Here is a 27873-nt window from a genome sequence, read left to right as displayed (position 1 = left end):
AGATTAGGAAATACTATGATTCTTGAATTCTGTGTATGGGTAGTAAAGCCAGCTCACCTCAATCCAAAGAGAGAGGTACCTTTACATTTGGGCACGTAGAGAAAATAATGCCCTCCGTCCACCACTATGATCCCCACCTTTTTGTAGTTCTATTCTATCCTCTATTCTGAGGATATTGTCATAGGCATTAGTAGGGCCATTAGTCTACGTGCCCCAGTATTCTCTCAGACATGCAGAGGTAGACACTGTATTTCTGATGGCCTCTTAATGTCTGTGAGAGCAGCTAGCTTCTACAGTCTCACTTAAGCCTGGTTAGAGGACTTCCTCACTTTTATGTCCATCTTGTTCCTTGCATGGACCATCCGTAATGGAAAGACAAGGTAATACTCTGTGGCCGTGTCCTTGTTGCTTTTTTTTTTTTTTTTTTTTGGGGGGGCGGTACGCGGGCCTCTCACCGCTGTGGGTCCCGTTGCGGAGCACAGGCTCTGGACATGCAGGCTCAGCGGCCATGGCTCACGGGCCCAGCCGCTCCGCGGCATGTGGGATCTTCCCGGACCGGGTCACGAACCCGCGTCCCCTGCATCGGCAGGCGGACTCTCAACCACTGCGCCACCAGGGAAGCCCCTGTTGCTATTTTTAAAGTAGTCTTTAGGTGCTGGTTTTAAATTTGGATATGTATTTCTTTTTGAACCTAAAAAAAAACAAATTTAGACCTCTCATGAAAATACGATAAAAGAAGAGTAACTCCTCTATGCTAAAAGGTACATATGGCATTAAAGAAAGGAGTCATGCAGTTGAGAAAATCTGTATTTAATTCATGGTGGCCAGAGTGTCTATAATCGTTATTGACTTCTTTTACAGAAAAACCGGAAGATTAGGACTAGATACGGAAATATTTTTCTGAATTTTTAAATATTTCCTCTTCTTGAAAATAGAGTTTTTATGAAATGAACCGACTTGGATATTGGCTGGAAAATGATGAATTAATTATTGTATTCACACATATGAATTGATAATTTCCATTAAGAGTTATTTCAGATTAATTTTTAAGAATATTCTGCATGGTAGGCTTATAAATTCCATTTAATTACATCTGTAAATACTGGATGTGGGATACTATTCAATAAAGCAAAAATGAGGCTTTGTTTTTGCCTTTAGTAAAAAGAATTCTTGTGGCCGAGTAAAAGAGTGACGTAACTTGTTAATTCCATCTGAATGAAAGTGAAATGTTTAGAAATGCTGATTTTTCAACTTTATTGTATTTGGTTTCATTCTTTATGGCTCAGATAGTTGTATGTTGATGAAACTTCTGGAATGTTTTTCCTTGTTTTTCCCACTTGTCCCAACAAGGTGGTCTACTGGGGGGCATGCTCATCTTTTCTCCAGAGCATGGTGAGGCAGGAAGGATCATCTTTGCTTCCGCTCTTTCTTTTTCTGGGACGTGGACAGCCTGAGCCTGTCTTTTGTTATAAAATCATCAAGCTTTTGCTGCAGTTTTTTGGTTTTTTTGGCCACGATGTTGCAAAAAAAATATTTTTTTCCATGTCCTTTATATTAATATATAGCTGAAAAGAAAAACAGCATGAATAGCGACATAAGGAGGAAGCCTCCTTGCTGGGGACTTTGTCAGGGCCTCTTGTATCTGACTAGGCCTTTCCCACCCTTCACCATAGTGTAGACAACGGCCTCAGGGACCCCTTTGCAGAAGCCCTCACCCTCCGGCCCTGCCCTCAGAGGGGGTGCTCTCATCCCTGCCTTCCCTCCCATACACCCAAGAAGAGCTCTTCTCACCAGTCCCAGCTGAAAGATTCCCCCCCCCACACACCCCAACAAAAATCAGAGAAATAGGGTCATGTAGTGTTTTCCTTTCTCTATAAACACTGGAAAAAATGGACATTTTTTTATGATTGCAAATGTATATATTACTTTAAAACTACAGTTTAAAAAGTTGTGTCCTGTTTATTTTTATCAGATGTTTGGAGGAGGATATGGAAAGTGACATTTGTAGATTGCCAGAGACTTGGAGTAAAGTAAAGAAGGCACTTTGTAACAGATTCTGGAGAGCAGTGGCTAAAATAAACTAAGCTTTTGTTAGGGGTAAAAACAAAGCCCTGTCCTTGGTTTATGAATAGAAACACCTGAACAGTATAGGATGGGAAAAGATGTACTTGTCAGCAGTAAGTTTGGAAAAGATTTAGGGTATCCATCTGGCTTATGGTTCAGGACATTCTGAGTCGAAGACGCCAAAACTGAGTATGGACCTTGGCTTTGGCCTTCCCTCGGGAACCCTGTGCTCGCATGGTCAGTCCAGCAGAGCAGGGAATGTGTGCTGGTCATCCACGTCTGGGCCGATAACGGGTTCTATTTGAACATATTTGGTTTAGTTGGACTTATTTTTTTTAGTTGATATTATTTATGATTTCAGTTGAAGTTACTCGTTTTATTGCCATTGGTATCTTTTTAATACTATTTTTAAAATTCATTTGTTGTTGTAAGAATTTTCCCTTATTTTAATTTTCTTTTCTTTAACTCTGTTTCCCTTCTCCAGTTAGCCCTGCAATGCCCACCAGTAAATGCCCCCTTCCCTTCCAAAATAAAGAAGTTACAGTTCAAGCTAAACTCGGTCTACGGCGCAAGAAGTACATATACATCTAAATAATTGCCTTAAAGAAATTTTTTTTTTACATGAAATGAATTGTTCCATATTGTGAAAATAAGAAAATTGTGGTGTGCTCCAAGGATAAATAACAAGATAAACTCAAAGGGCCAATACTGCCTGAACAAAGAGTTACAGGACTCCTATCACTCTGTCACAATGTGACCATTGCAATGTCCCAGAGCCCTCCCAAGCAGTGTGCCCTGTCCCTTTCCCATCCCATATAAGGAAAGACATTAGCCCCATTTTTCTGCTGCTCAGCACACTGAAAGTATACACACTCTGCCCAGTCAGCAGATGACTTGCAGGTTCCCTGGCTATAAAAACAGACAAGCAACCCATGCTCAGTGTCGACTTTCCCTGGCTACCAGGAAGTCGGCCCGCTGCTCTTGCAGTGACTCTTCTCTTTAATAAACTCTATCTTCCTTACATTCTGCCTTGTGTCTGGAAATTCTTTTCCAACCTGCACTCGGACCACAACAAAAATAGCAATGAGAAGACACTCAAGAGATGTTAAAGGAATTCCAAATTCCCCACTACCCCCAGCTTTAGGATAAAGTCTGCTCCATGTGACAACATGAATATATAAGTGAATATAATCTTCTACGGTTCCAATTACCCAAGTCCTTTCGCAAAAGAATATCACATCCATGTTCCGTCCAACTGATAGATATTATCCAAGCTAAGTAAACAGTACACATTAGAAAGAGAAATGAGGCACAAGAGCAAGACAGTTACCTCATTTTAGTCCATGAAATTTAAGTCACAGAAGCTAGAAACTCTTGCTGGGATCCCGAGAAGACATCCCACAGAGGGTCCACACTCGGTTTCGCGAAATCTCCTTCCTGTCAGCTTGCCTGAGGTGGACTCGTGTGGCTTCTGGCTGCTTGGCCTCCCTGCCCCCACTTCTAGAAACAGCACTGCTGTTTGTTTAGAGAACTCCCTCTCCCAGCTCATGTGGCTCTCTCTGGAGGGGCTGCCAATCCCATTGCCATCCGGCACCAGCCACAGGGATGGCCCTGGCCCAGGCCCTCCAGGTACCACAGGACAGAAGGTCGGGTTGTCATGCAGAAGCACAACTTAGTAAGCCTCAGACTCGTCAGTGACACTAAATTCTAAAGGACTGGTTCTCAAACCTCTACCAGTTCCAGGCATACCAGGGATAGAGCTGACGGGTGTGCACCATGTAGGCACACAGCACTGCCTTAGCAGAGATGCTCAGCTGAGGGGTGAGGAACACGACCCCAAAGCCTCATGTTGGAATTTTCAGAGAGACCTGAGGTTTGGAGACTCTAATGTGTTTTCCTAGGCCATTGAACTTGGAAAGAAATAGGGAACATTCATATATGGGCAAAGATTTGGAAACCCTGACACCTGATACCTCCCTGAATATGGTATTTAAAGATATTTGCCAGGAAAATGAGAAATAAAATTAGAACAAGAATGAGGAAATCATAGGTTGAAAGGACTAGAAGTAAAACTGAAAACAAGTTAGATGAAAAGATGTACATCAATAATTGGCATAAATACACTTTTTGTTGTTGTCGTGCCGTGAGGCTTGTGGGATTTTAGTTCCCCGACCCGAGATTGAACCCAGGCTCTCAGCAGTGAGAACACAGAGCCTAACCACTGCACCACCAGGGAATTCCCATAAATACTCTTTTTATGTGAAACAAATGTTCTACATTTGACAAAAGGAATATATCACAGTGAAAATATAACAGTTAAATTCTTTACATTCTAAATGCGTAGTATTAAAATGTAAGCAAAAACTTATAAATGCAAAAGATATGAACAGAACAGTTGTAGAAGGCTTTGTCACCCCACTTTCAATTTGTTACATGAAGTAGACAGGAATAAGTAATAGGTTTAGGTCAATAGAAATATATTTTAAACTTTGTGTCTTCATAAACAGAGACTATGTCGCCTTTTAGCCTATACACAGACGGTTTAAAAAATTGACCATATACTGTACTAAGGTGCAAAGGAAACTAGCAGTAAATTCCCCAAAGAAAAGAGTATTCAGAGGTACCACATCCCACTTAGAAATAAAAAGGCACCCAGATAAGTAACTGTGGAAGCAAGGAGGAAGCAACTACAGCATAATGAGAAAAGATCACTGGCGTGCTTCAGCCAAAATTTTACTCACAGATAAATTCACAGACTTTAAATCTTTAAAAAAGAAATTCTGAAAATACAAGGATGCAAGAATAAAGGAGGAAGAAGCACAAGAAGAATGAGAAGAAGAAAGTTAATAGCAGAACATTCCAAATGAGAAAAATAAAATTGTAAAATCAAAGTTATGTTTTTTGGTAAAGATGAAAGTTTTTCTTTCATCTTATACTGTCTGTTCCCTATGAAGGTGGAGGTTTTTATGTAATCATGATATCAGCAAATAAAGGCTACATAATTGTTGTTCCTGTATCGGGTAACACTTTCAAGGTCCTTCATTTGAGGAGAGGAAATAATTTAGCCAAACCTAATTGTTTATCCAATGTATTGATAAACAAAGGTCTTTGTTTTTAGAATATTTTGTTCCATCATTTTAAGAAAATAATTACTAAGGTCTTGTTTTGCTAAGTCCTTCAGTTTCTTGCCGAGGCCTACTTGGCTACCGTAAATATCTTATTTCTGTGAATTTTCATAAGATACAGTGACCGTTGTCGAAGAAACGATCAGTCGATCTAAGAAAGAAAAGGAAAATTTTATTCAAGCCAAATTTGAGGATTATAACCCGGGAAGAGCATCTCAGAAAGCTCTGAGAACTGTTCCGCTCGTTAGAAGTCAAGGCACAGTTGTATAAGTCTTTTGAGATAGAGGGCTGTACATTAAATGACGTATTATTGACGGTTTACAGAATCCAGATCTAAGTGTCATCGTGGTCCGTTACAAAATCAAAAAGGAATGTTATCTTTAAGGAGTTATCTTGTTGATGCTACGAGAATGTTGCTGTTGATGGTCGAGCTGGTATTTCTGCCGATGGGGACGGTTTGGTGATTCATAATGCAGATACACAATGCACAGTGCGGGGAGAGAGGAGGCCAAAAGGCAGAGAAATTTTTTTATGTTTAAATTTTTCTTGTCTTGCCATAAAATATGAATTTTATTTCACACTATAAAGAATTAGAATAATTTTAAAAAATATTTTCTTGATCATTTGGAACGTCTACCTACTTATTACACTGGGATTTTTTTCCCCTTCATTCCTAATTTTTGTTTTAATTGAAGTATAGTTGCTTTGCAATGTTGTATTAATTTCTGCTGTACAGCAAAATGATTCAGTTATACATATATGTACAATCTTTTTTATATTTTTTTCCATTATGGCTTCTCATAGGATATTGAATGTAGTTCCCTGTGCTATATACAGTAGGACCTTGTTGTTTATCTATTCCATATATAACAGCTTACATCTGCTAATCCCAGCCTCCCACTCCATTCTCCCCCAACACCCTCCCCCTTGGCAACCACAAGTCTGCTCTATGTCTGTGAGTCTGTTTCTGTTTCGTAGATAGGTTCATTTGTATCATATTTTAGATTCCACATGTTTTACTGGTTCCAGAAAGACAGGGAGCTTTGGTCTGTTTATTACAATTCTGCAGAGCCTAGAAAAGTCCTGGTCTACAGAGGCTCTCAATATGCTGCTGAACAAACCCATGAAGGGAAATGCAGGCCTATACTTGAATCAGACCTTGTACTTGAAAAGCACTTAGGCAGAGCCCTCTTTGAGTAGTGTAGACATTTAAAGTAATATATTGATAGTATTTGATATTTTATACCAGTTGATATTCTAGACCGTCAGAGACATGGGGTTGTATTTCATTTCTTCAGGAATTTCAGGAACAGAAACAGTCCTTCTGGTAGGGCAAGACCTCAGAAGTCCCCAAGAGATGAGCATCGTTTCTATATTTTTAGGCCTATTTCTGCAGATAGATTTCAAATCCATGTATTTTTTTAAGGGGCTCTAAGACAATATTGTACATTAAAATGTGTCTGCAAATGGACAAACCAGAATAGAATGCTCATTCAAAGCTGTTCTTTTGAGAGTGATGAGATTATCAGTAATTTTCCTTTATTTTCTTCATCTCTGTTCTTGTAAGTCACAAACGGAGAGCCAGCCTGGCTCAGAGCTATCCTACCAATGGTCCCATCTTCTGTTTGGTCTGCAGACTTGGGACTGGGCCAGAGGTAGGACACCATGTCCTTGGCCACAGTGACTAGTCAAGGGATGGGAGGTGACCCAAACCAGCCAATCAAAGCCATTTTCAGGATTTTTCAAACAAACAGATCTGGGGTGATGTTATTCTGGAAGGACCTACTGCCACCTTCCCTGTAGAGGAAGGCCATCTTCATCCGAGAAAGAAAGGCACCAATGTACTAAGGAAAGACATTATACAAGCTGGGTCAGTGCCCCCACGGCCAGCTGACCAGCTCCACTGCTGCCATGTGCAGCCTCAACTTCCTTTCACTCTGTGAGGAATCGCCCCAGGGTCCTTCCACTTTGTTCTAAATTGGATTTCTGTTGCTTGCAAACAGAAACATCCTAATTCAGTCCTTCCAATGCTTTGGAATATATTCTTTTTGAAAGAAGAAAGTCCACATGTTTTAACTAAAATGTTCTTGGGGAGAACCCTTCACCCTTGGGACTAGTGTATGTATTGTGCTTGATTTTTTTCTTATCTACGACATGCAAACTAGATGGAGATACTGTGTTAATATCAAGTATCTCAGCCATAAAATAAATGAATTCAGACTTTCAGCCTGAAAGTTGAATGCTAGCAACCTTCCCTTAGGCCAAGAAAATGAGCAGTTCCACAGCATCTGTCTTTTGGAAGCCTTACTCTTTGGAGGCTTAGTCACATAAAGTTCTTTACTGAAGTCATGAGACCTTAGAACTGTTTTTAAACTTACCCATATAGCCCCAAACAGCCCTTGGGTATTTTCTTTTTTGAAGAAGTTTAATATGCCTGTGGTCAGTCTAACAACAAATGTTTCTTTGAGAATACTTTGTGTAAATTCCCCATATTTTCCTCTTTCCATTGAAGCATACATTTACTTTCACCCTATTTCATCTTCTACGTGAAATATTTCAAGGAGGTCAGAGAACACGCGTGTGGTGACTGTGTGCCTTTCACCAAATGTAAAAATTGCAAATTACAATTCATCTTCCCTAGGTTACCCTAACCCAGAGGAAAAATTACATTAATACTAATAGCAACAAGTAGTGTTTTGTTTTTTGTTTGTTTTTTAATTCTATCCCAACTGCTAGACAGCCTCATCAGGTTCTCCCTAATTATTTGGGAGAGTTGCTGGAGGGTTGCTTGGACAACCATGTGGAACCCACAGTTCTCTGGGTCTGGCTTCACATCCCTGCAGAAGTGTCTGCTGCCAGCAGCTGCGACAAGGGCCACCCGCAGCTGGTACTCCCTGCCCCGAAGCTCCCCCGCAGGGATGAGGCGTAAGTGTGGATGCCGGTGCTACTGTTCCTCATTGGGTCTCTGGAGCGGAGAGACAGTGCTCTGTGTTCTTCCCGGAAGCAGGAAGATCATCTCCCATTGTGATACATGGATCCCAGGAGAGCATGGCTGTGTGCCCCCAGAATCTCATGGATATTTGGTGAAGCAGACCATGTGCTGTTCACTGGTGACAGACCAGCTCTTGTACTTAGAAGCTCTGTCCCTCTCTGGGGCTCCAGCATTGTTATTGGTCTAGTCTGGGTCCCCAGCTCCCTCCTCTCTGAGACCAGGCTCCTCCGCAGGGCTCCTCTGTCCCTCTGTACATAGAGACCATTGGCCAACCTGCCTGCCCATCTTGCAGGTCAGTCTAAGTGTTAGAGCAGTGTACTTTAGTCCTAACTAGGTTTACTCTTCCAAGAAAGGACCTCACGTCTATCAGATTTATTTGATGTTATTATGTGCACAGTAATAATTTTCATATAGATCATGGGAAAATTGCTTAGGAGAAAATGGAATGGCAGTGGTGTGTGATTTGTGGTACATCCATATGATTAGCTACTCCATAGGATTTGCAAGTAATGATTACGAAAATTATGTAGCAACATGGAAAGATGCTCATTATATACTTTTAAGTGGAAAAGTCATGGTGCAAAATTATATGTATATTATGATTATGACTATTATTACTTATGATTACAACCATTATTACTTAAGATATTTCTTGCATAGGAATAGAGAATATAGCAGCACTGTTAGAGTGAGAACCATATATCATAATAAAGGGGTGGTTTTTAGCATGTTAATAAAGCAAACTAATAAAAGTACCGAATATATACTTTACTAAACTGTTAGCAAGTATTAAACATTGTGTAACCTTCCTATTTAAAACATGGTTTCTAAGCACCGGTACTAAAGAATCTTTTAGTCCATCTGATTACTGCAAGAACCTGAAATAAATAAAATACAACTTTTTCCTTTCTCTCTCAAACTCTCTCTCCCTCCCCCCTCTCTCTCACACACACACACACACACACACACACACACACACACACACTATGAATTATTCGAATGAGAACGATTCATTAGATAAACTCAGAAGCAAAGACTAAAACAAGAAATAATTCATCTCCTACAGTTCTATACTAATGCCTTTGTAACATCTTGACCCTTTCTATTATGATTTATAAGTTTATTAGTGTTATAGCAGAAAAAAGATGTCACATTCAAAGGTTTTAATTGAATAGAGTTTAATAAAGGAACTTATTTACAAAGTTCTGGGCAGAGGTAGGGAACCAGGAAGGAGAGGTGAAGCACCCACGAGCTCACAGCTCTCTCTGGGAAGTCATCACCGTGGAGCCTGAAGCGGCGTGGGTAGGAATGGTCCTGGAGCCCGGTGAGAGCGGTTGCCATGGAAGAGGGGCTGCCTGACAGGAGCTGTGGCCACAGAGAAGCAGGACAGCTGCTGAAACAGCATGGGCGTGGGAGAGAGGAGGGTACATATCCTGGTCTCTCTCTCTCCTTCTACCCCCTGATAGCCTGTCAGTGCTTCCCTTTGGCCAAATCCAGTTTCAGGCCAGGAGGCCGACTAGCTTGGTGGTGTCATCCCCGGTGTAGCCTTTCCAGAAACAGAGCAGGGCAGAGCCGTGGGGAGTGGATGCAGAGGGGTGAATGGAGACTAACCCGCATGAGGAGCCCCCAGCTATTCTATATCACAGGAGGCACCCACCCAGGGAGATGCCTGTTGAACTGCAAGCTGACTGTGTTTGAATCTGATGAAAAATGGAGAGCGTTTTTAGTCATGCCACCTTTTCCTGGGCGAGCCTGGGCCTTTGATGGCTATGTGTTCTGCCGGTGGAAGTTTCTGGTGGACCATCTATGCCCTGTCTTTGCAACGATACCATGGGAGCCCTCCTTCCTGCAAAAACCTGGACTGTTTGAGCTCTCTGTCTGGCGCGGCTGCCACGCTGGAGGAGAGCTTCCGTTTCTGTTTGCCAGCTCACACCTACTGTTCCCTGGGCCGACGCTTTTATCTTTCATTTTGTTGGAGCGCATCCTGCAGTAGATTCCTTAGAACGTCTTCATGAGAAGCTAATTTCTTGATTCCTTTCTTGTCAGAAAATGGCCTTCCTCTAACCTTTGACTCATAGTTTGGCTGAGTATAAAATTTTAGGCTAAGACACATTATTGTCTCAGAATAGTTAAGGCATTGCTTAATTCTTCTCAACTTGTCTTAAGTCTCTTATTTTTTCTCTCAAAATTTACCTCTTTATCAGACCTCTTGGGATACTTCCTTAATCTTGTCTTCTGATTTTCTACCCGTTAGCTTTATTTTGGCCAACTTTTTTTTTCTGATCTCTCTCAGAGCATCCTCTTATTTTAAGGCTGCCATATCAGCCTGTATATGTATGTGTACCTGTATATGTATGTGTACATACACATATATGCAAATATATATACATATGTGTGTGTGTATCTCAAGATATATATTTGAGTTATTGCTTTTTTAGGAGTTTTATCATGTTCTCTGAATTATATTGTTTCCTCTGGTTTCCATTTTTCTGTTTCTTTTGGCTTCTCTTTTTTGTCTTATGTATGCTGACTACCAGTTGGTTTTATTCAAGACTGAGCATCAAAAGCTGACCTGGATTGTGATATATACCTGCAATGGAATACTATTCAGCCATAGAAATGAGTGAAATCCTGATACACACGGCAAAAGGGGTGAACCTCCAAAACATGCTGAATGAGGGATGGCGGACACTAATAGTCACGTGTGATTCTGTTTATATGAAGGATCCAGAGTAGATAAACCCATGGAGATAGAATGTAGATCAGTGGTTTCCCGGGGCTGGGGGAGGGGGAGAATGGGAAGAACGTGCTTAATGGGTACCGGTAAGGGGGTTCACTTTGGAGTGATGGACATGTTGTGGAATTAAATAGAGCAGGGGTCCCCAACCCCCAGGCCCCGGACCAGTAATGGTCCACACAGCAGGAGGTGAACGGTGGGCAAGCGAGCGAAGCTTCATCTGCCGCTCCCCACTGCTCACATGATCACCTGAACCGTCCCCCACCCCACCCCCCATCCGTGGAAAAATTGTCTTCCACTAAACCAGTCCCTGGGGCCAGAAAGGCTGGGGACCGCTGAAATAGAGGAAGGGGCGTCACAACATTGCGAGTGTGCTAAATGCCGCCAAATTGTCCACTTTAACGTGGTTCACTTTGTTATGTGACTGTCACCCCAATACATTATTTTTTTTAAAGCTGGGAGAGCTGTGGATGTGCGTGTGGCGTGACAAGCAGTGGCCTTCATTTCCAGATGATTAGGCAGAGATTCCCCCCACCTCGAGAGCACCCCAACATGGCTGGCACAGGAAAGGCTGTCGTCTGAGGGTTTATCCCAAGAAAAATGTCCTAATCTCTCGCCTGAAGGGTGGCAGCCTAGTTCATTAGGTGCCACTTGGACCCGGGGTCTGGATGTCACGTTCAATTCCATGTGTTCTACCTTGGACATTGTTCCATCCTTCCTCTGGACCAGGTTTTCCTGATCCCAAAGGCCGTCCCTCTCAATCTCTCCGGAGGAGAATCCCCCGAGTCTCCATGGGGCAGGCAGACACCCAGTTCTGTCCTTGTGAGGGGGAGGGAAGGCAATGCCCCCGGGTCCTCGCCTGGCTTCAGCCCCGCTGTGGGCCACACCGAGGCTCTGAGGTCAGCCTCTTGCCGGTGGCCGTTCCTGCGCGCCGCGGTCTTTCTAGTCCTGGCTTGGGGCTTACTCTTCGGGCAGGGACCTCTTATTTCCTTTTTCTGACCGTGTACTCATGTCCCCTCTCCTGTTTTCTTTGTCCTTGGGGTTTATACTTTTTAAAAACGTTTCCTTCATTATCATCTTAATGCCCTCTGAGGAAGGAGAGGAGGAAAACCTGTTTGTTGTTCAATAGGCTGGTTTAACTTGTACATTTTTTTTTTTTTTTTGGCAAAACTTCTCAGGGGACGTTCACCTGAGAATGAAAAGAATGGTCAGCCCTGAAGTAAGCCGTGTTCTCAGGCAAGTTAATGAATTGCCTGATCTTTTCTTGTGCCCGATTATTTTTACCGTTAAAATGGTCCCAGGAGGTGGTACGACGTGGCAGGACATGGAAGGGCCCACGTTGATTAAATGCCGGTTTCGTGCCAAGAGGACAACCTTGTACCTCCTCAGCCTTCGAGTGAAAAGTACTGAGATTAAACTGTTTACCTGTGTTGTGTGATTTTTTTGTGAAGTATCAGTTCCTGTAAGTCTCTTTGACGTAGGTGAAAATGAAATAAGGTAGCATCCCCGGAGCCCTGGGACCTCAACCTGTGCCTCTAGGACAGATTTCTCACCTGCCACTGTCATTATTCGTTTACACCTTTGAGCCCCAGCCTCCAGCAGGAAGGAATCCTGCCTTAATCACCGCACACGAAGCAGCTCAATGAATAATCATACAGTATACACGGCACTCCTGCTATAGAAACAATTTAGTATTTCTTTCTTTGTTTTGGCCACAGCATGCTGGCCAGGGATCGAACCCGTGCCCCTGCAGTGGCAGCGCGGAGTCCTATCCACTGGACTGCCAGGGAAGACCCTACAGGAACAATTTAAATGGAAGAAAATAAGTTGGTAAATGTAAAGTGGTCTTAGAATTCAATATCAAGCTGTGATGAAAACTAAGAGCCATAAGTTCACAGGTCACTGTCTAGTGGCCCTATTTTTACTCTTAAGAAACCCACTGGTACATGTACATTTCATCGCAAGGACCAGAGATCTCATATGTTTATGCAAGGTGGAATTTGTACTAATGAATCTAATTGCAGGAAGAACTCTAGGACTTAGATGAATCAGAAAGTTATACAAGTTTTTAAAATAATTCCCCTCTTCTCTCTCCATCTCTCCCTGGGGCTTCTTGGTATCTCCTCTCTGCCATGTGCCAGTTCCATGTTCTCTCTCTGCCAACCTCAGTTCACTCAGCACCTTACGCTTGGCTGCCTTAAGATGGCAGCCTCTACCTGGCTCTCTAGCTTGGCTTCACATAATTAACGAACTCGATATTTGTTCATTCCAATTCCAGGTTCCCAGGAGTAGGAAGAACTGGCCCAGCTAGAGTCAGGTGTCTTCTCCTGGTCCACAGTGAGGACAGATGTGCAGGTGCGCTGCATACAGAGGTGGGGGAAGATGGTGTCTCTACTAAAGTGCACTTGACAGGTCCCTCTCCCTGAAGCAGTTGATTGTTATCATTGTTGTTCCTATTTCTTCATAAGTAAGGTATTTTATCCAGAGCTCGGTAGATGAAGGTTAGGTGAAGGGTGAATGGACAAGTTCTCCTTTAGAGGAGCGCTGGGGATGGGGATGGGGGTGAGGGTCTTTTCAGGCAGCCTGTCTGGTGCTACTCTTCCTGTGATCAAATAGGAGCACACCCCCCCACGAGAAACAGCACTTGTTCTCTGCTTCAGCCACATTTCTTAACTGGTCATTCAAATGCTGGCAGCTAATACGGAATTGGCAAATGGAGTTTGGGAAAATGGAGCCTCTGCTGCAGCAAGCCTTGGGAGTCCCACATGGACAGAGGGGTTACCAGGTTTCTGTCTCCATGATTCTCTAAACGCCATCTTTGCATACAGAGGTCACACGTTGTAGATTTTTGTCTTGAAATTTAAATCATTTTTAAAAATTGAAGTATAGTTAATTTACAATGTTGTGTTAGTTTCAGGTGTACAGCAAAGTGATTCAGTTATACATATATACATATGTATACATATAATATACATATATTTTTTTCTGATTATTTTCCATTATAGGTTATTACAGGATATTGAATACAGTTCCCTGTGCTATACAGTAGGTCCTTGTTGTTTATTTATTTTATATATAGTACCTGTACTTTTTAATCCCAAACTCCTAAATTATCTCTCCCCCCATCCCTTTTGGTAACCATAAGTTTGTTTTCTATGTCTGTGAGTCTATTTCTGTTTTGTAAATAATATCATTTTTTTAGATTCCACATAGAAGTGATATCATATGATATTTGTCTTTGTCTGACTGACTTCACTTAATATGATAATCTCTAGGTCCATCCATGTTGCTGCAAATGGCATTATTTCATTCTGTTTTATGGCTGAGTAATATTCCCTTGTATGTGTACATTTACCACATCTTCTTTAGCCATTTGTCTGTCATTGGACACTTAGGTTGCTTCCGTGTCTTGGCTATTGTGAATAGTGCTGCTATGAACATTGGGGTGCATGTATCTTTTTGAATTATTTCTCTGGATATATTCCCAGGCAGGAGTGGGACTGCAGGATCGTATGGTAGCTCTATTTTTAGTTTCTGCAGGAACCTCCATACTGTTCTCCATAGTGGCTGCACCAATTTACATTCCCACCAACAGTGTAGGAGGGTTCCTTTTTCTCCACATCCTCTCCAGCATCTATTGCTTGTAGACTTTCTAATGATGTCCATTCTGACCGGTGTGAGGTGCACACGCTGTAGGTTGAAAAAGGGACTGGAAGAGGAGGTAGATTCTGAGAGTCAGGGAACTTGCACAGCAGAGATCTAGAGAGCTGGCCCAAGGAGTAAAGGTCATGTTGTGTATAGAAACAGTGGTCCTGAGAATTGCATAATTAAGACGATGTACAGTGTGAAGAATATAGTCAATAACTATGTAATATCTTTGTATGGTGGCATTAAAAAGCAGTTATTTATTTCTTGTATAACTACTTAGATGTACTGACTTTGTGCTAGGCTGTCTCTGAAAAACGATGATTAATTGCAGGGATGGGCATGCACTGAGACACAGAGCAGCACAAGGAAACTGACTTTCCATGTCTTCTTTGTGATGGGATGCTTAATTTCTCCTTTCATGCTCTCTTTGGTTATTTCCTCTCTTACCTTCAATCCCCCAGATCAGGAGAAATACAGATCTTGAGCCCCCCATCCTGTTCAGTTTCTCACAGTCAGGATAAAAGTGGTTTTATAGAAGGTACATCAATGCTTTCCTCTGAAAGGAGCCGTAGAGGTCAGGGTGAATGATGGGCATGATGGTGCTTAATGACTTCCCTGTGTAATCAGAGGTTGATATCATTGATTTTTCCGTCCTTCAGCCAGCCAGTAAGCCACCCAGAGTGCCCCTCCTGGGACTAGAATAGCACTGGGTCACTATCATAGCTTCTCTGGGAATAAGGGCAACAGAGGGCTGTCACAGGACCTGCCAAGCCTTGTACAGGGGGACATCATCTCTTGGAATGCTCCCTAGGAGACAAAGTTTTGAGTAGACTCTGAAACCTATAACGTGTATTTATACAACGGGAGAGAGCCGAAAAGCCTTTACAGGTAGGAGCACATGTGACAATTGATGTGAGAAAAGGAGATCAAGTTGGCCTCACAGTGTTAAACGACACTTTTCTCAAAAAAAAAAAAAAAAAAAGACCCTAAAACTTTCCAAAATTGCAATCTGCTTTAATTTTAAACTTAATAAATGTTGTTCTGTCAACTCCCTGACCTGAAATGAAAGTTGCATTAACCAAAGATGTGCATTTAGATGTAAGTTTAAATAAAGCACCTCTAAAGAAGACTAAAATTCTATGTAATTTTACATAATTAACTGTAGCTATTTTGTCATACTACAATTTTCTGCTTTGCTCCGTGTGTCTACAATTTTGATGTTCGTCAGGGATTTGGATGGTTTATTTCAGTGCAAGCTTAGCCACATTTGTAGGGTGCAGATGGTAATTACTCTCTACCTAAAACCAGACAAGATGCACCAAGTTTTCAGTTTGATGACACTTGGAAAATTTTTAGCAAAGAAAATAATGAATGCTCTTCAAATCTGGACACAAATAGTGACGGCAAAAGTAGTTTCAAAAGGTCACTTTTATTTCTGCCTCTGTTCTACCTTTCCCACTCTCCAGGCTTTTCATTGGTGAGAAATTGATTGAGCATATTGACACGAGCATTTCTAAAAAGGCTGAGACGACTATACAATGTCAAGGGCTAATATGGTTTTGATTACCAAAAAATATGTTTTCAAGAGTCTATCTTTAGGAAATACTTATTTTCTTGTCTCTTCAAATAAAAGATCGTGAAGAATGTGAAAGTCTGAAGTCCTCAGAGTCTTGGATGCAATTCTTTTTCTCATTCCCTTTCCATCACACGTGAAAATTAATATTTTATATTTTCTATGCTTTGGGTGTAGAATATTCTTCATGGACTAATTTCCCTGAAGTTAGAAAAGCTGACCTCATTCTATAAGCATTGTTGTGCAAACTGTATTATTGCAAGCCTAGCACAGGGCTGTGGCCAAGGTGGTTACAAAAGAAATGTAGGATCAAGTCCATGCCTTCCAGAACATACAATCCAGTTCAGCAGAAGGAGTACAGCAGTCTCTTAAAGTTTTCTTTTAAAAAGAACATATATCTGAATCACTTTGCTCTATACCTGAAACTAACACAACATTGTAAATCAACTATACTTCAATAAAAAATTTTTTTAAAGTTCCATCTGAGAATAAAGAAAACTCTCATCTAATCTAATCTAATAAAATTTAATTAAGTAACAAAAAAGTTTTCTTCTAAAATAGATGAACTTGACTCTCTGAAGGTCTGAGGAGGTCTACATAAATATATCGAGATCAAGAGTACGAAGAGTTGTTAATATGGCAAAAATTTTGTAGGTGGCTTGGAGGTGACAAACATATGGGTGACCCTGTGCTTGATAGAGTCCTACAGCTTCACGGTGAGCACTGGGGCTACTTCTGAGGACCCCAGAATGGCTGTTACCTTCTGTTCTTGACACACACGGAGGAAGTGAGGTGAAAGTTACAAGGAATTCACCAATACGCCCAACCTTCCTTATGACATTTGGAATGACTAATGACCGTCCTACAGTTATGTTCTGCAGCTTCCTTTTTTCTTTTTAAATCCAAGTGTGTATAAGTCATGTGCACTCAGATCTAGACAGTGTTTATCACTTACATATTTGTATTTTTGCTGTGAAATGAAACATGCAGTGACCCCAAACCTGAAACTAACAGGACCAACTGAGGAAAGAACAGCTAGCTAATATCCTCAAAACACACCACAACTAAGCAGGGCTCTGAAATGGACTACTGGCTTACAAAGATGCACAGATAATAGAATGAGGCATCGCTGTTGAGTCTGAAACAGGGTATTTGATGGATAGAGGGAGGAAGGAGATCCAGGTCCTTTCTGTCTTGATGTGGGGTGGGGAGGTCCTGAGTCATGAAACGGTGGGCAGAGGACAGCCCTGCTCTCTGATTGTTCAAAATAATTTTCAGACAAGTATTATTCTACAAGTATCTATTTCAGAGGTAAGTAGAACCTCTTTTCCTTCATTTTTGTTTCTTCAGTCTTCTTTGTTACAGCCACTTACACCACAGTGAGTGAACCCAGTCATTTTTCAGGAGCCTCAAACTCTGTGGCTCTTGGCTGACATTAAAACCCAAACTTGTTCACGCTGTAAAAACAGACGCCCGATAACAGGAACAAGAGTTGGCAATTCAGAGAAAGATAGATTTGCTCCTACTGTGGCTTTCCCTGTATAATCAGTGAACCTGTTGAAAACAAAGTTGGGGTCAGGAATTCATTCTGAATGGGAGGCTATAATATGACACCCTTGGAAATATTTGAAAAGCAAATGATCTCACTGCAACTCGTATTAGTCCTTCAGGTATAATCACTCAAAGACGCCTTATGGCATATGCAGTTTGTGTTTTTATTAATACAGAGTGTGTTTCAGTTTTCTGCAAGCCAATTTCAGTCTGGAGGCCAGTGCCATAAACTTGAACCTGGAATAATCAAAGCAGAAATTTCCCTGTTGTTTGGCATTGAGCTCTACTCATTAGCCGTTAATGAGGCAGGAGTTGTAGAGCCAAGTCCCGTGCTGGCCGGTTGGCTTTATATGGAGAGAACCATCTTTCAAAGGCATGGATTGAAAGCCCATCTCTAGGTAAACATCAGACAGATGCCTATCATGGGACGCAATTTGATCCTGAGGAAGAGTATTGATGCTGAGGTTACTGTAGCCCCTACCTATAACTGGGCAAAAAAATGCCAAATATGGCCTGCTGTCTAGAACAGCCCTGGCATCTGTCCATAGGTGTAGTCAGCAGCATTTCCCTTTCATGGTAAGAGGAAAATCTAAAAAACAAAAAGTAGATAAAGTTACCTATGTATGAAAGTCCAGTTTTCACTTAAAAACCAGTGTCCTATTGACCTAAAAGTGATATTTCGTTCTGCATAGAATGTTTTATTACACAGTACTTTCAGTGTTGTTCTTGGTTTTCAAATATTGTGTCATAAAAATCTCCCATTTTCCCATTTCATAATATATTGCTGTCTAATCTATAAAGAGTAGACAGCAAAGTACAGAAGTCAATTTATGCATCCCTACATTCGTCCATCCATCCATCCATCCATCCATCCATCCATCCATCCATCCAGACTTCTAATACACTTTCTGAGGGAGTAATTTATCCTTGCTGTGTTCGTGTTCTCTTTGCTGACTCCTTAGTTTTTTGAAATCTGGCTTCCAATCTGCTATTCTCCCCATATCGCTCTCTCAGAGATGACCAGGTTAACCTTCATGTCCAATGTCTATCCTCAATCCCCAGCCTGAAGACAGAAAGGAAGGAAGGCAGAACTTCAGAGGTGAGACATCTCCTGGGTGCCCTGGCCCTCTGCTGGCAGGAAGGCAGGCATGACAAACCTTGTCCCTACCCACCCCCAGCAAGAGAGCTGTTGCAGGGCTGTATTTGAGCAAATAACCAAATGCTCTCTCTTCCAAATACTTTTCCTTTTCCTTCCATGACTGATGATCCTGGCTCCTCTTCAACCTAATGACCCTTTCAGAGTTGGATGCAAAATTTGTTGGGTTCAATGCAAAATGGAAATATGGGTTCCCTTGTTCAGAAAGCAGGAAAAAGTACCATGAAAGACACTCAAATATAAAGCTTTTTCCTTTCTCATGCAGTTTCTCTCTTCACTTGTGATGGTATCTTTTAATTTGCTATTGCTGGGCTTCCCTGGTGGCGCAGTGGTTGAGAGTCCGCCTGCCGATGCAGGAGACACGGGTTCGTGTCCCGGTCCGGGAAGATCCCACATACCGCGGAGCGGCTAGGCCCGTGAGCCATGGCCGCTGAGCCTGCGCGTCCGGATCCGGAGCCTGTGCTCCACAACGGGAGAGGCCACAGCAGTGAGAGGCCCACATACCGCAAAACAACAACAACAAAAAATTTGCTATTGCTATTTAATGTCATTCTAAATAAAGAAAAATTTAAATTAAAAATTTTTAGCATGAATTTTACCATTTATCTTTATATTCTACACCAATTTTTAAATGCAAATTTAAGAGCAGTTAGTTTACATGTAGAATCATTGAAATTACGCAATTAGGATTTTTTAGCTGATACACGCGTATGTATTTCATTCTCACCAGAGCAGTGGAATCACCGCACAAAACAAACTGCTGTTTTTAAAATTCACTTTTTGATATACACACATGCTACCAACACCCTACCATTGACGAGTAAGGAAGGACTGAAAGAAAGGAAATGTGGGTCGCCTTAGCGCTCCCTTTCCTTCTATGTCGTTATTTTTGGCTAATACAAGGAAGTAACACAAGTAAGACAGGATATAAGAAGCTTTCATGGTTATTCTGGTTCTTAGAATGGCATCGATTTCTTTCAAACCAGCAAATTCTTGTTTGAACAGAAATCATGGCCTCTTGGGGCTTTCAGTCTTCCTCCCGTCTCTCTTCCTCAGTCGAAGATCACCTGGTATTCACTTTGAGTCCTGCAGAACTCTCTCCTACACATCGTGGGCACTGGAACTCTGTGTCGAGAGTCAGCATGACATGTAACGGGAAGGCGAGGAAGTGTGAACATGTATAGGGTGCATAGTTCCTTTCCTTACTCATGTGCTCCGTGGTCCCATCCAACTTTTGTTACAGACACAAATTCAGAGATCAAATTATAAGAATTTTGAGACTGTAGTAGCAGAGCATTTCACTGGGCTTGGAGCCCTTGAGACAGCACGGGTCACACCCATGAAGCTGGCCCTAGACTCTTTCTGGTTTCTCTCTTTCATCCATCCACCTATCGGTGTCATGTCTAATTCTGTTATCTACTTCTCTTTCTAGATTCTATTCACCCTTAGAGATTCAATCTATATCTCTAGCTCTAGCTCCCAGGTTTTCCGCAGGCTCTGAATATCCACGTGCCTGCCGAACCCATCTCAACACACAACATATCTAAAACGAAAGCCATCATTTTCCTCCTAAAGCTGTTCCTTCCTGCTTCTGCTACTAAAACCAAACTTCTCAGTCAGTTGGTCCTCAGTGTGCACAGGGCTGATAATGTAGTAGCTGCTCAGTACACACCACTTTATTGTTCATTCTGAAAATCTGCTCCCAGTTACACATTTGCAGCCTTCAATCTCAGCCATGCAAAAGCTGGCTGTTCTGCGGGTAGATACCCATGTCTCTATTTCTATTCTCTTCCACTTTAAAAATTATTCTTATAGTATATCTTCAAGACATTGTACAGAAGCAATGAATCAATATAACATGTAACCATCCATTTCTACTTAACACTCACTGAAAGCTTTTAACAGAAAAGGCATTGATATTAATAGTTAAAATGGATACTGGGGCTTGGAGTAGCTCATATGCTCACAACTTTGCCTTTCAATCTTCTTGAAGAAGCAGTTTCATTTCTTCTTTTCTATTTCTAGATTTTTATATATATGTACTTAAAAAAAACTGCCAGTGGGCCTCAGACTTAATCCCTTTCAAAGCCACATTGGCTACTATCTTGCTGTTTGTACTCTTTGTTGCAAGAATGGTAATTGGATGGACTTTAATTATGGTATCTTGATATTTTCAGTGCTTCCCACTTCTGGATAGAACATAAAAACAATGGCAGTATTTTGTGTTGTTTTTCTGGCACTTCCAGTTCAGACTAGAACCCAAGAAAGGTTCAAGAGTATTAAAAACCACAATAACAACAAAAAGAGAAACAGAACTAATAAAGAACTATAGGGGTTTAGATTATTTCAAACCTTATGCTGGTATTTAGTTTCTATTTAAGGGAGATGCAAGTCAGTTTCTGTTTTTATGGGACCCTCCAAGCCAGTTGCTAGCCATCTTTGCTCTAGGTTTGGCAAGTGGAAAGACTAAGCTGCCTTCTTGCTTAACTGGGGCACAGGCAGTCATTAACTGCTTGCAACACGGAGGTAGAATTTTTACTTATTTCAGATGGCCCAGGCACTGGAAATAATGTGCTACTTGTATAATAAATCCAAAGAAATGCCAAAATAGCATGTGGCTTCCAAAGGTTGCCCAGAGAGCTATTAGGCACAAGAAATAGGAAGCCAACTTTGAATCCAGTATCAACCTCTTCATCCAAATATGCATTCCGGCAGAAATAAAAGTGCTAGTTATTTGTGAAATTTGAAAGTCAGATTTCAAATAAGTCTTACTTCTAGGCTGTTCTAAGATATATTTCATTCATGGTAATCTTCTAATTTGAGGGTACCCCAAACTATTTTACACTATTCCTTTAAACAGTCTTAACAGTCCTGTGACATTTCATTATGCAACATCAAAGCCAATAAGGTAAGATGCTACTCAGTTCAAAAAACTTGATGAAATTTTTGCTGCATTTAGCACTGTTATAAAACAGCAGTAAAAGGAATAACTCCTACCATAAAAAAATGAATCCTCTTTGAGGTTAAAATAACATAGGCATATGAATAATTAAAGGAGAATACAGTATAGTATATAGTTCTATATTGTATAAAATACAGAATAATATAGTATTTAAAATGAGGTCAGAAGAGGAAGAAGCCAGGTCCCTGTGGGGAGGAGAAAGTGAGGCTTAAACAGTCTTTCTTCTTGGAAAGTTGATATAAAGACCAGAGAGGGCATCCTCAGAGGACTTGTGGAACACAGAATTCCTAAGGGGATTTAGACATTGATAGATGTTGCATGATATTTTTGCATTTCTTTAGCTGTAAAAGGACAAGACATTTTCAAAGACTGAGCAGTGTGGAATAGTGAAGAATTGGGATGTGACATGGATTATAGAGGAATTTAAGAGTTTGAAGAGTAGCTTGTCTTGATATAGTAAAAAATTACTTCTTAATGGGAGTGGGGTGACAGAGGGACATAAGAAAGGTCTATTCAGACTCTATTTTTAATTGGATTCCCTTTTTAATATTGAGTTGGAGGAGTCCTTTATATATTCTAGATACAAGTCCTTTATCAGATACATGATTTACATATCAGATTTCTCCCATTCTGTGGATTATCTGTTCACTTTTTTTTCATAGTGTACTTTGAAGCGTGAAACTTTTAAATTTTGAAGTCCAGTTTATCTATTTGTTTCTCGTGTTGCTCGTGCTTTTGGTATCATATCTAATAGTCATTTACCAGACCTAAGGCCGTGAAGTTTTACGCCCACGTTTTTTTTCTAAGAGTTTTACAGTTTCTTACATTTAAGACTTTAATCAATTTTGACTTTATTTTTGTATATGTTGTGAGGTTGTATATTTTTGCATGTGGTTATCCATCTGTCCCAGCGCCATTTGTTGAGAAGATTATTGTTTCATCATTGGATGGACCTGACACCCTTGTCAAAAACCAGTTGACCATAGATGCATGGGTTTATTTCTGGACACTCAATTCGATTCCATTGATCTCTATGTCTGTCCTTATGCAAACACCACACTGTACTGATTACTCATGCTTTGTAGTAAGTTTTGAAATGGAGAAGTGTGATTCCTCCTACTTTGTTGTTCTTTTTCAGGATTGTTTTGGTTATTTCAAGTCACTTGCAATACATGTGAATTTTAGAATCTGTCCATTTCTACACAGAAGTCAGGTGTGGAGGATTGTAAGGATTGTAGATTAGTTTGGGGGGTATTGTCATCTTTTTTTTTTTTTTTTTTTGCCATCTTAACAACACTAAGCCTTTATATCCATGAACATAAGATGTTTTTCCATTTAGTTGGATCTTTAATTTTTTTTGACAACGTTTTGTAGTTTTCAGAGTATACATTTCATACTTCTTTTGATAACTTGTTCCTATTTTATTCTTTTTGATGCTAGTGTGAATAAAATTGTTTCCTTAATTTCATTTTTGGACTGTTTTTAAAAACTTTTATTTTATACTGGCGTATAGCTGATTTACAATGTTGTGTTGATTTCATGTGTACAGCAAAGTGTTTCTGGACTGTTTATTGCATAGAAGTACAAGTGATTTTTGTGATTGATCTTATATCTTGCAACTTTGCTAAGCTCATTTATTCTAATAGTTGTTTAGTGGATTCCTTAGGATTTTCTACATACAGGATCGTGTCATCTGCTAATAGAGTTTTACTTTTTCCTTTTTCAATCTGTATCAGGAAAATCTTATTGTTATCTTAGTTCTGGAGGGTAGGTATATAGTCCAGGAATACAAAATGATCAGGTATTTTGTTCTGTCTCTCTTAGGTGCTTTCTAATCTCATTTCACCTTATTTGTATGGCCTGTCATAAAGATGCCTGCGTTTGTGACATTCACTGTTATTCTTACATCCCTTTTGAATAAGGTATAACTTCCTACACTGGATAAGCCCCATCTCATCAAGGTCAATGACACCTCTGAGAATAAAACTACCAAATGTTAATGTATATCTATAACCCTGGGCCCAGATTACAGATGATTCCAGGTGTTCAGTATATTAGGTCCCTTCCTCTTTACGTTGCAATTCAATACATAATAGTTTTTTTGTGGTGGTGTTTTTTGGCCACGCCATGTGGCTTGCAGGATTAGTTCCCTGACCAGGGATTGAACCCGGGCCCCCTGCAGTAGAAGTGCAGAGTCCTAACCACTGGACCACCAGGGAATTCCCTAAATATAGTTTGCCTTTCATTCACAATCTATACAACCACTAGCAGACGAAAATTTTATGCGTGATTTTTCTCACCATCTGTTATTTTTTACAGTTACACAGTGTTTGTAGTTCATTTTCCTCCGAGTCCATCACATTTAAATATTAAACCCACTCGATGAGGTCAACAGGTTTTCTAACAAAAATGTTTTCCTTAATCTTCACTGAGATATGTTTTGTGTCTCATTCTTTCAGTAGCATGTTACCAGCTTTAATGTCTAAAAACATTCCACTGAATTATGCTTTTGTGGTTACTTTTGATAACTAAAAGTTTAAAATAAATTTTGCATAACTAACTTCTCTGTTAAGGACATTTCTAACCACCAGCAATATGGTTTATTCTTCATTTTCCAGAGTTGCAAACTGGTGGGCCCTGTAATTCCCATAGCATCTATTTTATTGATAATGGCTATGTTCTTGGAAAAGGTGTTTCATATTTTACATATTTAGTGTAATCCTCTGAGGCTTGAGGAAATTCCTAACACCTGATAAAATAAGGTAAACGTGTCATATGTTTTCTACATGTTATTTGCTCTGTTTTTATTAAATTCAGTCTAACTTGTGGTAAATTGCAACCCATGCAGTAAAGAGCCTATTTAATGGTCAAAAGATTTATTATGATAATGATGACATAGTCCAGGAAGAAGAAGCAAATGTTGAAAATGTTTGCCATCATCCTTGATGCATTTTTGACAATCATGGGCTCCAGACTAAAAAGTACCTCTTTTTTATTCCTTTCAACCTTCGAATCTCTTTAATAAGATTTTGAAGATATAATATTAATTTATAATACTCATCGTTCTGGAAAAGCAAGACATAAATTATGGCTTTTCAGTTTTGGTTCTGATAAAGTTGTGTAGGAAGGAAAGTTGTAAGAAAGTTATTGAAATAGATAATAAATGGCATTTGAAATCCCTTCTCATCTAGAGAGCCTATGATTCTAATTGTAAGGAGCCAAGGGTTATCTTCATTAGATTTGAAATATATTTTTTTGGTATTACTAACGTCTACTCTATGCATGCGTTTCACTGAAAATCCCTACATAAAATACTTTCAAGTGCCACCAGTGAGGTAGTAACGCCTTGCGTTTGCATAGAATCTCTGCAGATGCTTCAGTCAAGCACGCAAACTACTGCCCTGACCTGTACCTCCCATCTATCCAAATGTCCATCCCACTCTCTAGGGGATTACATCTTCCTCAGTTCTCTCTTCTCTCTGCCACAGCCCTGGAAGTCTTCTCTGTCTTGAAAATTATAGAAAATAAGAACAAAACCCACTTCAATTTGAAATGGCTGTTTACTTACAAAAAAAAAATTGAAAGAACCAGTGTGTCAATGAATGAAATGTAAAAATCAAAGGATCCTTACTAATAAAATTGAATTATTATTAGACTATTTTGTTCATAAATTTAGTGAGTTGTTTGTTCTTGTCTTTTACCAAGTCTTCTAAAAGAATGTTAGGTATTTCTCTCATAGGTAAAGAGTTCCTGACATGTAATAAGAATATTTGCACTGTTTCATCATTTTTATAAACATTTGTTTTTCAGTTTGCAAACAATTTGGTTTTAAGTGCATAGAAAACAATTTTTTATGTAACCAATTATATAAAAACTTCATTCTTCAAATGACTACATAGTTTAAATACTCTTGTGCATAATAAAATTAAGTTCATTAACAATTTTCAAGGGTGCCATAGTTTCTCAAATTTTGCATTTAAATATTCAGTTAACTTAAAATTTGTGTTTATAGTATGAGGTGAGAATTTAAGCTCTTTTTCCAAAATATTCATCTCTTTTAAAATAATTTTTTGTATAAATTTAGTTAGTTATTTTCAGCTGCATTGGGTCTTGCTGCCACGGACAGGCTTTCTCTATTTGTGGCGAGTGGGGCTCTTCTTCCTTGTGTTGCGTGGGCTTCCCATCGTGGTGGCTTTTCTTGTTGCAGAGCACAGGCTCTAGGCATGCAGGCTTCAGTAGTTGTGGCGAGTGGGGCTCCTCTTCCTTGTGTTGCGTGGGCTTCCCATTGTGGTGGCTTTTCTTGTTGCAGAGCACAGGCTCTAGGCATGCAGGCTTTAGTAGTTGTGGCATGTGGGCTCAGTAGTTGTGGCTCGCAGGCTCTAGAGCGCAGGCTCAGTAGTCATGGCTCACAGGCTTAGTTGCTCTGTGGCATGTGGGATCTTCCCGGACCAGGGCTCGAACCCATGTCCTCTGCATTGGCAGGTGGATTTTTAACCATTGTACCACTAAGGAAGTCCCTAAAATAATTTTTGGATAGGAGCACATTCATAGGGTTCAAAATTCCTAACATGTAAAATAACGTGGGCTTAATGTACAGACAATTGTTATTTTTTTCTTTATAATAGACATTCTATCTTGAGAATTATTTTTCTGTATTTTGTTGAATAGGAAGATAGATTTTGAACAATTATTTAGAAAGTCATATTTTATCTACCAGTACTTTTATACCACAATTTTCTTATTCATGAGCTCTTGATTTTACTCTCTTAATCAGTCGGCAGATATTTACAAGTAATGTTTTTTTCAAGAAGTTAACATAGGTGGTGTAGTGGGCTGAATGGTGGCCCCAAAGATATGTCCACATCCTAATCCCCAGAACCTGTGATCTTTACCTTATATAGCAAAAGATCAAATATTGCCTCGTATGGCAAAAGATGTGATGAAGCTGAGGAAGAAGGAATCCTGGATTATCTAGGTGAACCCAATGCAATCACATGTCTCCTTATTACAGGGAGGCTGAGGGAGTTTGGACAGACATGAAGAGGAGAAGACAGTAGGAAGAAAGAGGCAGAGATTGGACTGATGGAGCTATAAGCCAAGGAACCCCAAGGATGGCTGGCAGCCATCAGAAGCTGGGAGAGGCAAGGAGTAGTTCTTCCTCTGAGCCTCCCGAGGGCACGTGGCCTAGCTGACACCTTGATTTTGAACTTTTGGCTTTCAGAACTGTGAGAAAATAAATTTCTGGTGTTTTAAGCCACGAACATTGTGGTAATTTGTTCCAGAAGTCCCAGGAAACTAATAAGGTGAACACTGATATAATAAATGAGAATGTCTTTAGAAAACAAACTTATGGTTACCAAAGGGGAAAGGGGGTGGAGGAGGGATAAATGAGGAGTTTGGGGTTAGCAGATGCAAACTATTATGCATAAAATAGGTAAACAACAGGGTCCTACTGTATAGCACATGGAACTATATTCAATATCCTGTAATAAACCATAATGGAAAAGAATATGAAAATATGTATACATATGTATAACTGAATCACTTTGCTATACGCTAGAAACTAACACAACATTGTAAATCAACTATACTTAAATCAAAAAAAAAAAAAAAAACAGAGAGAGAGAATGTCTTTTTCTGCCCTAACGTATGAGCTACAAATTGGCAAGGTATAAAATTGGGGGGTTACACCCTTATTCTGATAATATTCTCTGGACGTTGCTTTATTGACTATTATCCTTGACCATCATTCTTTTTAAGGGAACATATATTTTCTTCCTGATTATTTATAGTATCTTTTTCCTTCCTCCTTTTTTTGGTAAAACTTTTTCAAGGGTGTGCTTTTCATTGATAATTTTCTACTATAGAGTGAGCCTTTTAACATACCTACAGAGGTTATTTCCTTCAGCTCAGAATAGTTTGTTCTATAAAGGCTTTGTATTAGTCTGTCCAGGCTGCTGTAACAAAATACCATAGACTGAGTGGCTTATAAGCAACATAAATTTATTTCTCACAGTTCTGGAGGCTGGGGAGTCCAGGATCAAGGTGCTGGCAGATTCAGTGTC

General features: G+C 40.2%; 1 protein-coding gene and 1 non-coding gene across 7 annotated transcripts in view; one reads left to right on the top strand and one right to left on the bottom strand.

Moving 5' to 3' along the window:
- The window catches only part of BCKDHB (branched chain keto acid dehydrogenase E1 subunit beta), a 299229-nt gene that overhangs the window by 242076 nt on the left and 29280 nt on the right, over positions 1-27873 (top strand). For 2 of the 6 annotated variants that reach the window (XM_060167630.1, XM_060167626.1), the window contains one exon: positions 2549-3085. The exons of 2 other annotated variants lie outside the window; for them this stretch is intronic. The gene's annotated coding sequence lies outside the window, so the exon portion shown is untranslated. Of the gene's footprint in view, positions 1-861; positions 1146-2548; positions 3086-26819; positions 27014-27873 lie in introns of those variants that run through there. 2 more of the 6 variants (XM_060167629.1, XM_060167627.1) reach the window with 2 other exon arrangements.
- TRNAR-UCU (transfer RNA arginine (anticodon UCU)) lies at positions 23955-24027 on the bottom strand. The gene has a single exon. It is a non-coding gene; the product is annotated as a tRNA-Arg (tRNA).

This window comes from Lagenorhynchus albirostris, chromosome 12 (assembly GCF_949774975.1).
Source record: "Lagenorhynchus albirostris chromosome 12, mLagAlb1.1, whole genome shotgun sequence".
In the NCBI taxonomy this organism is placed as follows: domain Eukaryota; kingdom Metazoa; phylum Chordata; class Mammalia; order Artiodactyla; family Delphinidae; genus Lagenorhynchus; species Lagenorhynchus albirostris.
This window is presented reverse-complemented; position numbering and strand designations above follow the sequence as displayed.